The sequence below is a fragment of the Labeo rohita genome, unplaced genomic scaffold (assembly GCF_022985175.1).
Source record: "Labeo rohita strain BAU-BD-2019 unplaced genomic scaffold, IGBB_LRoh.1.0 scaffold_1117, whole genome shotgun sequence".
Lineage (NCBI taxonomy): Eukaryota > Metazoa > Chordata > Actinopteri > Cypriniformes > Cyprinidae > Labeo > Labeo rohita.
Window position 1 is genome coordinate 16,114 of NW_026127249.1, and position 10,680 is coordinate 26,793.

Genomic DNA, 10,680 nt, shown 5'->3' on the forward strand with positions numbered 1-10,680 from the left:
GGGCAATCACTTCGAATCTCCAGAGCCATCTCCGGTCATGTCTTCTGAACGCCAACGCCCAGCTAGTCAAACTAGGTATCACAGAGGCCTTCTCAAAAATGGCCAAATACAAAAGAGAAAGTGATAAATGGAAGACATTAACAAGAAATGTGGCAACATTTTTGGTAGCTGAGACGCTCCACACCGTAGAGAAACCTGCTTTCCGAGAAATGCTTGAGTCGTTTGATAAACAGTACGAACTTCTGAGCAGAAAATACTTTTCAAACACTGTCATTCCTCAACTATTCAACGAAACCAAGGAGAAAATCATCACAGAACTACACGACCTTGATTTCTTTTCTGTCATGTGTCTGACTGTACATTTCGTAAACAAAAATTGGGATCCGAAGAGCAGGTGCTTGTAGACTGCGTTTACACCAGAAAGTCATACAGCAGATAATTTAGCCGAATCTCTCCACGGCGCGGTCAAAGAGTGGGGATTAAATGAAAAAAATGTTGCATGCATCACAACGGATAACGGGGCCAACATCGTGGCTGCTGTTAGGAAATTAGAATGGCCATGGCTGAACTGTTTCGGCCACAATCTTAATCTGGCAGTCACAAACTCAATGTCAGCCGAGAAGGAGAGGACATCCAGGGCCATGGGGTTGTGCTGAAATTTGGTGACTGCATTTGCCCACGGCTGGTTGAGAAAGAAGAAACTGCGTGAAGAGCAAGAGGCCTTAAACCTACCAACGCACAGTTTGATACTGGTGAGTTTAAGTAATTAAGGTAAAATTATGCATACAATTATTTAATAAAAATTATATAATGACATTTGTTATAAAAACAAAACAACAAATAAACGTCTACCTCAAACTAATTTATTTAGGGAGAATTTCGGCAGGGATACAAATTTACATTTCAGTTAGATTTGTTTGATAAACTTTTATTCAAAGGGTGCAATGTCAAGTTCTCAAAACTATAAATGATATGTGTGTGCGGGAGGCACCGGTGCCATCACGGATGTTGTTCTTATTTTAATATGGCGTTATTTTTTAGTCAAAAGTTATGAGCGTGTAAGACATGTTCACAAGCACATTATGTTATTTCACACGCGCAAAAATGAACCTTCAAGCTGGCATGATAAAAGTACTCGCGCACAAATTCAACAACCGAGAGGTGTACAGGCAGCTGCGCGCGAGCGCCTGGCATACTCTCATAGGTTAACTCTGCTTGTACAGTGGAATCCTGCTCGCGGTGTGCTGTTTTGCTCGCGCAGTGGATTTCTCCTCGCTCAGCTGATTTCTGCTCCCTCGAGTCTAGATGACTTTTGACAATTTGGGGGCGGAAACCAAGGAGGGCACTGACTCTCTTATGATTGGTCACTTTCATCGTAATCACACCCACAGGGACATCCTTGTACCTTGATTGACAGCTGTCATTACAGGAAGCACGGAGTCAAAGTATCTGACGGAGTTCAGTCATTCAGTTAACACTGCACAGTGGACGGAATGGCGGCGACACCTGAAGATGTAGGCGTAAGTGATATTGATATATGATGGGGGCTGTGTGTTTGACAATGTAGCAATTTAATCTGAAATTTGTTTGGAACATGTAAGTAGCTGACATAAGCTAATCAACCTTAACTAGCAAGTTTTAGGCTAGCAAACTCAGCAGGGGCTAACGTTAGGTGTCTCTCAGCAAACTAGCGTTTTGTTCAGTGCTGCATGTGTAAAACAAAACGTAAAGTATGGCCAGTGGTTCCCAAACTTTTCATGGCAAGTGTTTTAGTTGAACTAGTGACCATGTACAGTACCAGTCAAAAGTTTGGAAACATTACTATTTTTAATGTTTTTGAAAGAAGTCTCTTATGCTCATCAAGCCTGCAGTTAAAAAAAAAAAAAAAAAAAAAAACAAACAAACAGTAATATTATGAAATATTATTACAATTTAAAATAATGGTTCTCTTTTTTAATATATTTTAAAATGTAATTTATTTTTGTGATGCAAAGCTGAATTTTCATCAGCAAGTACTCCAGTCTTTGGTGTCTTATGATCCTTCAGAAATCATTCTAATATGCTGATTTGATACTCAGTTATTATCAGTGATGGAAACAGTTGTGCTGTTTAATATATTTTTTTGGAATACTTTTTTCAGGATTCATTGATGAGTAAAACGTTAACAGCATTTATTCATAAAAACAGCATTTATTCAAAATAAAAACATTTCTAACAATATACATCGTTACCATCACCTTTTATCAATTTAACGCATCCTTGTTGAATTAAAGTACTAATTTCTTAAAAAAAAAATAGTTATTGTTCCCAAACTTTTGAACGGTAGTGTATATTGTTACAAAAGATTTCTATTCTAAATAAATACAGTTCTTTTTAACTTTTTATTCATCAAATAATCCTGAAAAAAGTATCTCAGGTTATAAAAAAAATATTAAGCAGCACAACTGTTTCCAACATTGATTATAAATCAGATGAGCATAAGAGACTTCTTTCAAAAACATTAAAAATAGTAATGTTTCCAAACTTTTGACTGGTACTGTACATGGTCACTAGTTCAACTAAAACACTTGCCATGAAAAGTTTGGGAACCACTGGCCATACTTTACGTTTTGTTTTACACATGCAGCACTGAACAAAACGCTAGTTTGCTGAGAGACACCTAACGTTAGCCCCTGCTGAGTTTGCTAGCCTAAAACTTGCTAGTTAAGGTTGATTAGCTTATGTCAGCTACTTACATGTTCCAAACAAATTTCAGATTAAATTGCTACATTGTCAAACACACAGCCCCCATCATATATCAATATCACTTACGCCTACATCTTCAGGTGTCGCCGCCATTCCGTCCACTGTGCAGTGTTAACTGAATGACTGAACTCCGTCAGATACTTTGACTCCGTGCTTCCTGTAATGACAGCTGTCAATCAAGGTACAAGGATGTCCCTGTGGGTGTGATTACGATGAAAGTGACCAATCATAAGAGAGTCAGTGCCCTCCTTGGTTTCCGCCCCCAAATTGTCAAAAGTCATCTAGACTCGAGGGAGCAGAAATCAGCTGAGCGAGGAGAAATCCACTGCGCGAGCAAAACAGCACACCGCGAGCAGGATTCCACTGTACAAGCAGAGTTAACCTATGAGAGTATGCCAGGCGCTCGCGCGCAGCTGCCTGTACACCTCTCGGTTGTTGAATTTGTGCGCGAGTACTTTTATCATGCCAGCTTGAAGGTTCATTTTTGCGCGTGTGAAATAACATAATGTGCTCATGAACATGTCTTACACGCTCATAACTTTTGACTAAAAAATAACGCCATATTTTAAGGTGTTTATACGAACAAAAAATTAAATGATCCATAATGATCCTTTTTTAGGGGCCAAGCACCGAAGGTGCGATGGCACCTATTGTATCCGTTAGTGTTCTTCTTCTTCTTCTTCTTCTTCCGCTCAAGTCTATGGCAGCCCATAGAACCGATTGCGGGAAAGTTGTCAAATTTGGCACACTGATAGAGGACTGTCCCTTCATTGACCATAGCAAATTTGGAGTCTCTAACTCACACTCTCTAGCACCACCACCTGTCCAAAATCTTAATAATTTTATGCTAATAACTTCTGAACCGTAAAGCACAGAATCAAAATTCTTTTTTTCTTTGAATCCTTGGCTTATGCCGAGTCAAATGAAGTCCAAAATTCAAAAATTGTAAGGTTTAGTTTTTTTTCTATAAATTTTTGTTTATAAAACCTACTTTTTCGAACTCGTCCTAGACGGTTTGTCTGATTTTCACCAAAATTGGCTCAGATCATCTTCAGACCATGCTGGCAAAAAGTTATGGAATTCAAGTTGATTACTCCAACCGTTTTCGAACTACATGCGAAAGAATTCTACGAAAAGCACACAAAAATGGATGTGAGGTGATATCTCCGCAACGGTTTGGCGTATTGAGACCAAACTTGGTGTGTGTTATAACAAGCATGACCTGAGATTACCTGCAGTGTTTCAGCACAGTGCCACCTAGTGGTCAGGAGATATGAAAAATGTTTTTTTTTGCTTATAACTTCTGAATAGTTAGGCCAAAAATCATGAAACCGGTCTCTTTAGATTCGGTGCATCATGTCGAGTCGAACCATATCCAATTTTCCCATGTCAGCAAATTTGGGTGTCGGCCATATTGAATTTTGTCCAAAAATGCTATATTTTACAAACGCATTGACGTATCGTTACAAAACTCTGTATGTGTCTTCGGCACCATGCCCTGACAGTACTCAAAAAGTTTGGGGGTTATAAAGTTATAAAGAAATTTATAAAAATGCTAATAACTTCTGCTTACATTAGCCTATTGTAATGAAACTGATCTCAATAGATTCCTTGGGTCAAGCCGAGAACATTGATATCCATTATGCCGAAATTGGCCAAACTTCCTGTCCGCCATTTTGATTAATGTACAAAACCTACTTTTTCGAACTCCTCCTAGACCGTTAGTCCGATCTTCACCAAATTTGACTCAGATCATCTTCAGACCATGCTGGCAAAAAGTTATGAATTTCGTGTCGATACACGAAACCGTTTTCGTTTAGCACATCAACGAATTTGCTGGAAAGATGCCAAACTACATCTGAGGCTGTATCTCTGCAAAGCTTTGACATATTGACACCAAATTTTATATGTGCTGTTGTCACTACACCCTGACCACGCCACATCAATTTGGTAACAGCGCCACCTACTGGTCAGAAGCAATACACCATTTATTAAACATTAATAATGAAATTTTCAAAAATGCTAATAACTTGTGATTGCATTAGCATATTGTAATAAAACTGGTCTCAAAATATTCCTTGGGTCATGCTGACAACATACATACCAATTATACCATAGTTGGCCAAACTTCCTTTCCACCATTTTGATTAATGTACAAAACCTATTTGTTCAAACTCCTCCTAGACCATTTGTCCGATTTTCACCAAAATTGAGCCAGATCATCTCCGGACTGTCCTGACTCAAAGTTATGGATTTCGTGTCAATAGAACAAACCATTTTCGTACAGCGACACTACACATTTGAGGCATGATGCCAAATTGACTTGATATATATGAGGCTGTATCTCTGGAAAGATTTGACATAATGACACAAAACTTTGTGTGTGTCATTGTCACCTCTCACAGAACACGTCACATCATTTTGAAAACAGCACCACCTATTGGTCAAAAGTGATAAGCCATTAAATTTTGTTATTGTTTGTATTTATGATTTTTCAGCCATTTCAATTGATCTTATCCTAAAATGATCTTAATTACTCATTTTTGTAGTCGGTCTGCTGCTCCTTGCCATGCTTAGCTCCTCATTCTGCCTCTTTTGTGCTTGGCCCCGCAATTGCTGCTTGCAGCTATATTTTTTTTTTCTTTGGTTTTGTTAATATGTCAATTATAAAGTAAAAAATATAGAAAACAATTGTGGCATTTTTAAAGGGGTCACATTCACACTTTTTCAACGCAATTTAACAGTATGATTTTGTCAGTTAACGGTTAAGGATTAACAAGCGTTGGCTGTCTGTCAGAAAAATTACAAAGATTTAAAAGGGCAAAAAATGCTATCAATAACAACTACTTCGGATCCTAGATACAGAAATAATTTTGATGAGGAAGATATTAGAGACAAACTCATAGAACAAATATAAGTATAAGATGAAACGTTCTCTTTAATATGTAGTTAATTTCTTCATTTTATGTGTAAAATTGGCTTAAGTGGTTTAAATCTCCGTTGTTTTCTTTTCTTTTTTTCTTGTTGAATTTAACTGTCGTTTCATCCACTAAGCTTCTAAAAAAGCACCGTGGTGAATTATTTAGATATTTAACCTTGATATTATGTTGTTGTTGTTGTATATAATCTCATACCATGATGAATGCATGATGTTTGTTTTCTGTTTTTTTTTGTTTTGTTTTTGTCATTACAGTTGTCCATTGTTAGGTACAACCATATTTTCAAATCTTATATGTAATTATAAGCAATAACAATAATAATAATGAAAAGAGTGACAGAGGGACTAACACCTCATAGCATCAGTAACTCAACAACCCGACCTACCAAGTACGGTTAAAATACACCTCCACGTTTGCATTGTCTGCACACAGAAGACATCAGGCAGCTGCTGGAACATCTCGCATTTGAAAAATGTATTACTACTTAAAAATTAAGATAAAAACCATAATGAACTGCATTGCTAGCCCACCCCAACATTTACACACAATAATAAAGATACATGCTAACTAATAATTAATTATATAACCTTTTTTTGACACAGCTATGCATGAATATACACTCGACAAATGCAGCTGATTTGAATCCATCAGTTTTCAGTTAAGCAATGAATTAATGCCTTAGTTAACAAAATATATATGTCTATTTTATTTATTGAAAACAATAGGAAACATGAATAAATGAGTCAAAGAAGGAATAAAAGCATCATAATAAATACATAAATCTACAAGTCAACAACAGATGAAACAGAGCTTTATTCAAACTTATTGATCTAACAATCATGTATTACAGTTGGTGAACCCCACATCCTATTGCCATCTCAATGCAGCTGTGCCAATTCTTCTGCTGTGCTGTGCTTCACAATCTCACTCTTCTCAATGGGGATGTTGTTGAGCCAGAGGATGAGAAAGACCATGAAGACACACCACTGAACCCCACAACCTTGAGGCGAGACTGGGAGAACATGTGCGGGACAATCTGGCTATCACTGTGTCTGCTCGACTACCGGTGAAACATATAAACAGAGTAAAACATTTTACAATTCATGTTGTCAGCATTCCATTTCTTGACAAATTTCATTTCATGTTTACACTTACATGAAGAGGCCACAGAAAAATCTGCCCCAGATGAGGCATTAAGGGCAGGTGGAGTGATGGAGGGTCTCATCCATGGCACCGGACCATTTCCAGGATGCTGCTGTGGATTTCTCCTTTCTCACTGCTCACACCAGTCTGCAGACATTTCAGATCATACAAAGAAGCACAAATATAATACAAAAACATTAATTTTAACTTTTTTTTTTTTTACAATAATTTACTTTTTTTTTTCTGTATTAAAGTAACAAAATGAACTTACTTTATATTTTTGTTTCAGGTCTTCCTTTCTTCCCACAAATGCTGCCGTCACCTGCTCCACCACAAAATCTCTGCAGCAAATGCACAGAAATCACAAATCAAAAGTGCTGTAATAACTCTGTTTGATGTTACAATAAATAAAATAAAGTACAACTTAAGATTTCTATTATGTTCTATTAATTTATGTAATGTATACTCACTGAAAGCCTTTGATGGCAGCACTCCTTCATCAGTCACTCTTCACCGGATAAACACACGTGTGTCTCATCTGTCCCTGTAACATCCAGACATGATTCAGTTAGCTCTGTGATTCAATACTGCATTCACATGTTGAGGTAGTTGAGGTGCTGATTTGTTAACTGGCTTTTTATCCAACACAAATGGTCCTCAATTTATCAACAGTAATGGACAAATGAAACAGATGAACTCCTGTTTAGTTATGTACATGTGTTTATTTACACTATTTACATTCAACTAAAGCAGTGTTGACAGCAGTGAATTCTGCATAATAAACACACATACCTTATATCACTCACTCAGATGTCTGTTTCATGCTGTGATGTGCTCATCTGCAATTCTCTTACAAAACTTTACTGTCAGTTGTTAAATAAATATTTAGTAATCAAAGATGTATATGGCTTATGTAAATCCACTTTGTTGACGTACGTGTGCTTACTGGAGCTCTACTGTTTGCTATACACAATTAAACATGTTTTTACAGCAACATTACAATATACTATAACGTTACTGTCTGGTCTTTGCACCTAAATATACAGTTTGTAATTCAGCAAATACGATTTTAACACAAGGAACCGTGTTTTGGTTTGTAATACTCACATTTGTAAACACCCTCGTCGCGGTTCTCAATCACGTTCGATGATGACGTATTGCTCTCCCGTGGACTCCTGGGATTGAAAAGTATCCATCGATGAACACTCCAGAATCTGGGCTGAAGCAGCAGGACATCCGGGGATTTCTCGCCTACTCTTTTAGGTTTCGAACGTACTTCTTTCTTCACGTACTCTTTTTGCCTACTGTATAGTAGGTAAGTAGGCATATTAGAACGCAAATTAAGTATATGTACGTCCGAATCTCGCGAGAATTAGTGCACTCGCCTACTAATTCTCGCCTACTCTTTTATGAATACTGAATATTCAAACATACTTATTTGCTCGCCTACTGCTTTTTGCCTACTATATAGTAGGGAAGTATGCGGTTCCGAACGCAGCCAAACTCTCTTGGCCACGGTTGCGAAAAAGTATCTGTGCATTTGCGCTACAAGCACACCGTCTGAACAAGTATTCAGTACTGCTGGAAATATTGTAACCCCAATTAGGTCTTCGCTTAAACCGGACAAAGTCAACATGCTAGTTTTTCTGTCAAAGAATTTAAAATCTGAAGAGAAAACCAAGGTGGACTTAAACCTGCTTTAGTTAGTAGCCTACACTGTTTCTTTCCCCAGCATCTGACTTGTATTGTTACTAGTTTTATTATTGGTTCTTTTTATTATTATTAGTTACTATTTATATTGTTAGCCTACTGATTAGTAAAGTTATTTAATATTTAATAATTAAAGGCTGAAAACCCTGTGGAAAACCCTGCATCAGGAGGGCAAGGATGTTTTTGACCTGTGCAGATGCAACGTCATTGAAATCATCATCAGAGGGATACGCTTTAAAGCTGTACATAGACTCAGCAAGTTTTTCGGGATTTCACGCTTCATGTTCCTGGGAACTTGAACATATATCTGGTCTTTCATGTAGAGATGGTTTCCTTGGTGCAATCTACTCAGTGTCAACAGGAAAATTGGGAATTTCAAGTCTCTGGGCACTGAGCTTGGCATACATGAGATGAACCTTCTTCATAGGACAAAGATAGAATGTCTGTGTCAGCTGAACTTGGTGCAGGCGATGTTACATGAGAGATCACCTTTAAGATGGGCCTCTCAGGTAAATCTGCAATGTCTGTGAAGTTGATCAGTGCATTGTTGAAAAAACTTTTCATACTAACTTCATACTAACATACTACTTTTTCCCATGTAATTTTCATTCACTATCACACTAAGTATAGTTCTTGTCTCCATTGTGTGCTTTGAACCTAACAATGAGAAAGATAAATGTAATTGAGTTCTCAGTATTACAGGGATAAAAATGAAGATTCACTTACTCACCCTCATGCTGTTCCAACCATGTATGACTTTTTTCTGTAACCAAACAGTTTCAGGTTCCCCATGTAAGTAAATTGTACCTAAAACTGTTTGATTACAGTCTTAAAAGTAGCATCTTTTGTGTTCAGCAGAAGAAAGTCATACAGGGATGCAACAAGATGAGGGTGAGTAAATAAGGACAATTCTCATTTATAGTTGGACCATCATGTTCAATTTAGTACAAGATGAAGTGTTTCACTGGAACAGATGTCCTGTTCTGAATTTCAGTTTAGTGACTCTCATTTCTGGCACATGGTCGCAGAATTTGTAGGAATGCAGATGCTCAGTGTACCACGCTGTCTGTAGTTTGCATACGAAATGTCAGTGATGATGATGGTGATTTTTACAGTTTGCCTAAAATCAGGCAGAACTTGCACCAGCAGACACAACCATATCAGGGCTGTATTTGATACCATTAACTGTACTTGCACCATTGCTGCAAGAAAATGTACAGTATCATCAGTTAATCTAAAGTATGTCAGTTCTAGAATATTTTTCAAAAGCATTAAATTCTTCCATGTTGCATAATTTTCTGGGATGTCAAAGCCAATCATTAGTGGGAGAAGTCTTAAAAGTTCCCACTTTTCGTGCCCATTACCACCAATTATGCCTCTAGAGGCAAATGTAGTTTAAATGACCTGAGGTAGATTAGTCTTGTCTTTGAATTTGTATGGGAACTGTTTGTTCTATTTACATACTCAAGTGCGATGTACTTTTTGTTGATTTAATTTGAGGCACAATGCCATTTCAACGGGTATCACACCTTCCAAAAGATTGTGCATGATGTCAGGTGCAAATCAACTGTCAGAGTAAAAATGGTCAAACTCATTCAAAACACAACTGCCTTTTACACTATACAGTTTCAGCAAATTTCGGTCTTTCACAACTTCCTCATCTTACCTGTCCTCAGTTCAAATTCTCCTGACAGAACATTTTTCTCTTGAATTTTACTCCTTTTCATGCAAAAGCAACAAGGATGTTCCACAATTAAGCTTTCTTGATATCCCACCAAGGAATGAGCACCAAGGTTATCAGCAACTACGCTAAGAACAGTCCCTTTACACATCCCCTAACTGCTCCACAAAGACGCCATGTTCTCCAGAGTTTTAAGGTCTTGTACAAGAGGATGAAAGATTTTCTTATATCCATACTCTTTACAGCAATGGCTTTGCATAAGAGTGCTAGCTGAATTGTCTGAAAACCCAATACACACTAAACACCTTGTGCTCCTTTTTTGAAGTGCCAAGAGGACTGGCAATCTCAAATTCATCAGTGTAAAGGTTAAGCAAAATCCCGAATTTCCATGTCATCAAAAAATCATTCTGACGGTAGGTAGTGCTGTCTATGTCATAAGGATTAAATACTTTCTCCCAGACA

At 37.5% G+C, this 10,680-nt stretch overlaps 1 long non-coding RNA gene across 1 annotated transcript; it reads right to left on the reverse strand.

Annotated features, from left to right (window-relative positions):
• Positions 1 to 6,848: 6,848 nt before the first annotated feature.
• LOC127157575 (uncharacterized) lies at positions 6,849 to 8,101 on the reverse strand. Its single transcript, XR_007825945.1, has 4 exons — positions 7,935 to 8,101; positions 7,298 to 7,371; positions 7,099 to 7,168; positions 6,849 to 6,974 (listed from the first exon to the last, which is right to left on the reverse strand). It is a non-coding gene; the product is annotated as an uncharacterized LOC127157575 (long non-coding RNA).
• Between the last annotated feature and the right edge of the window lie 2,579 nt (positions 8,102 to 10,680).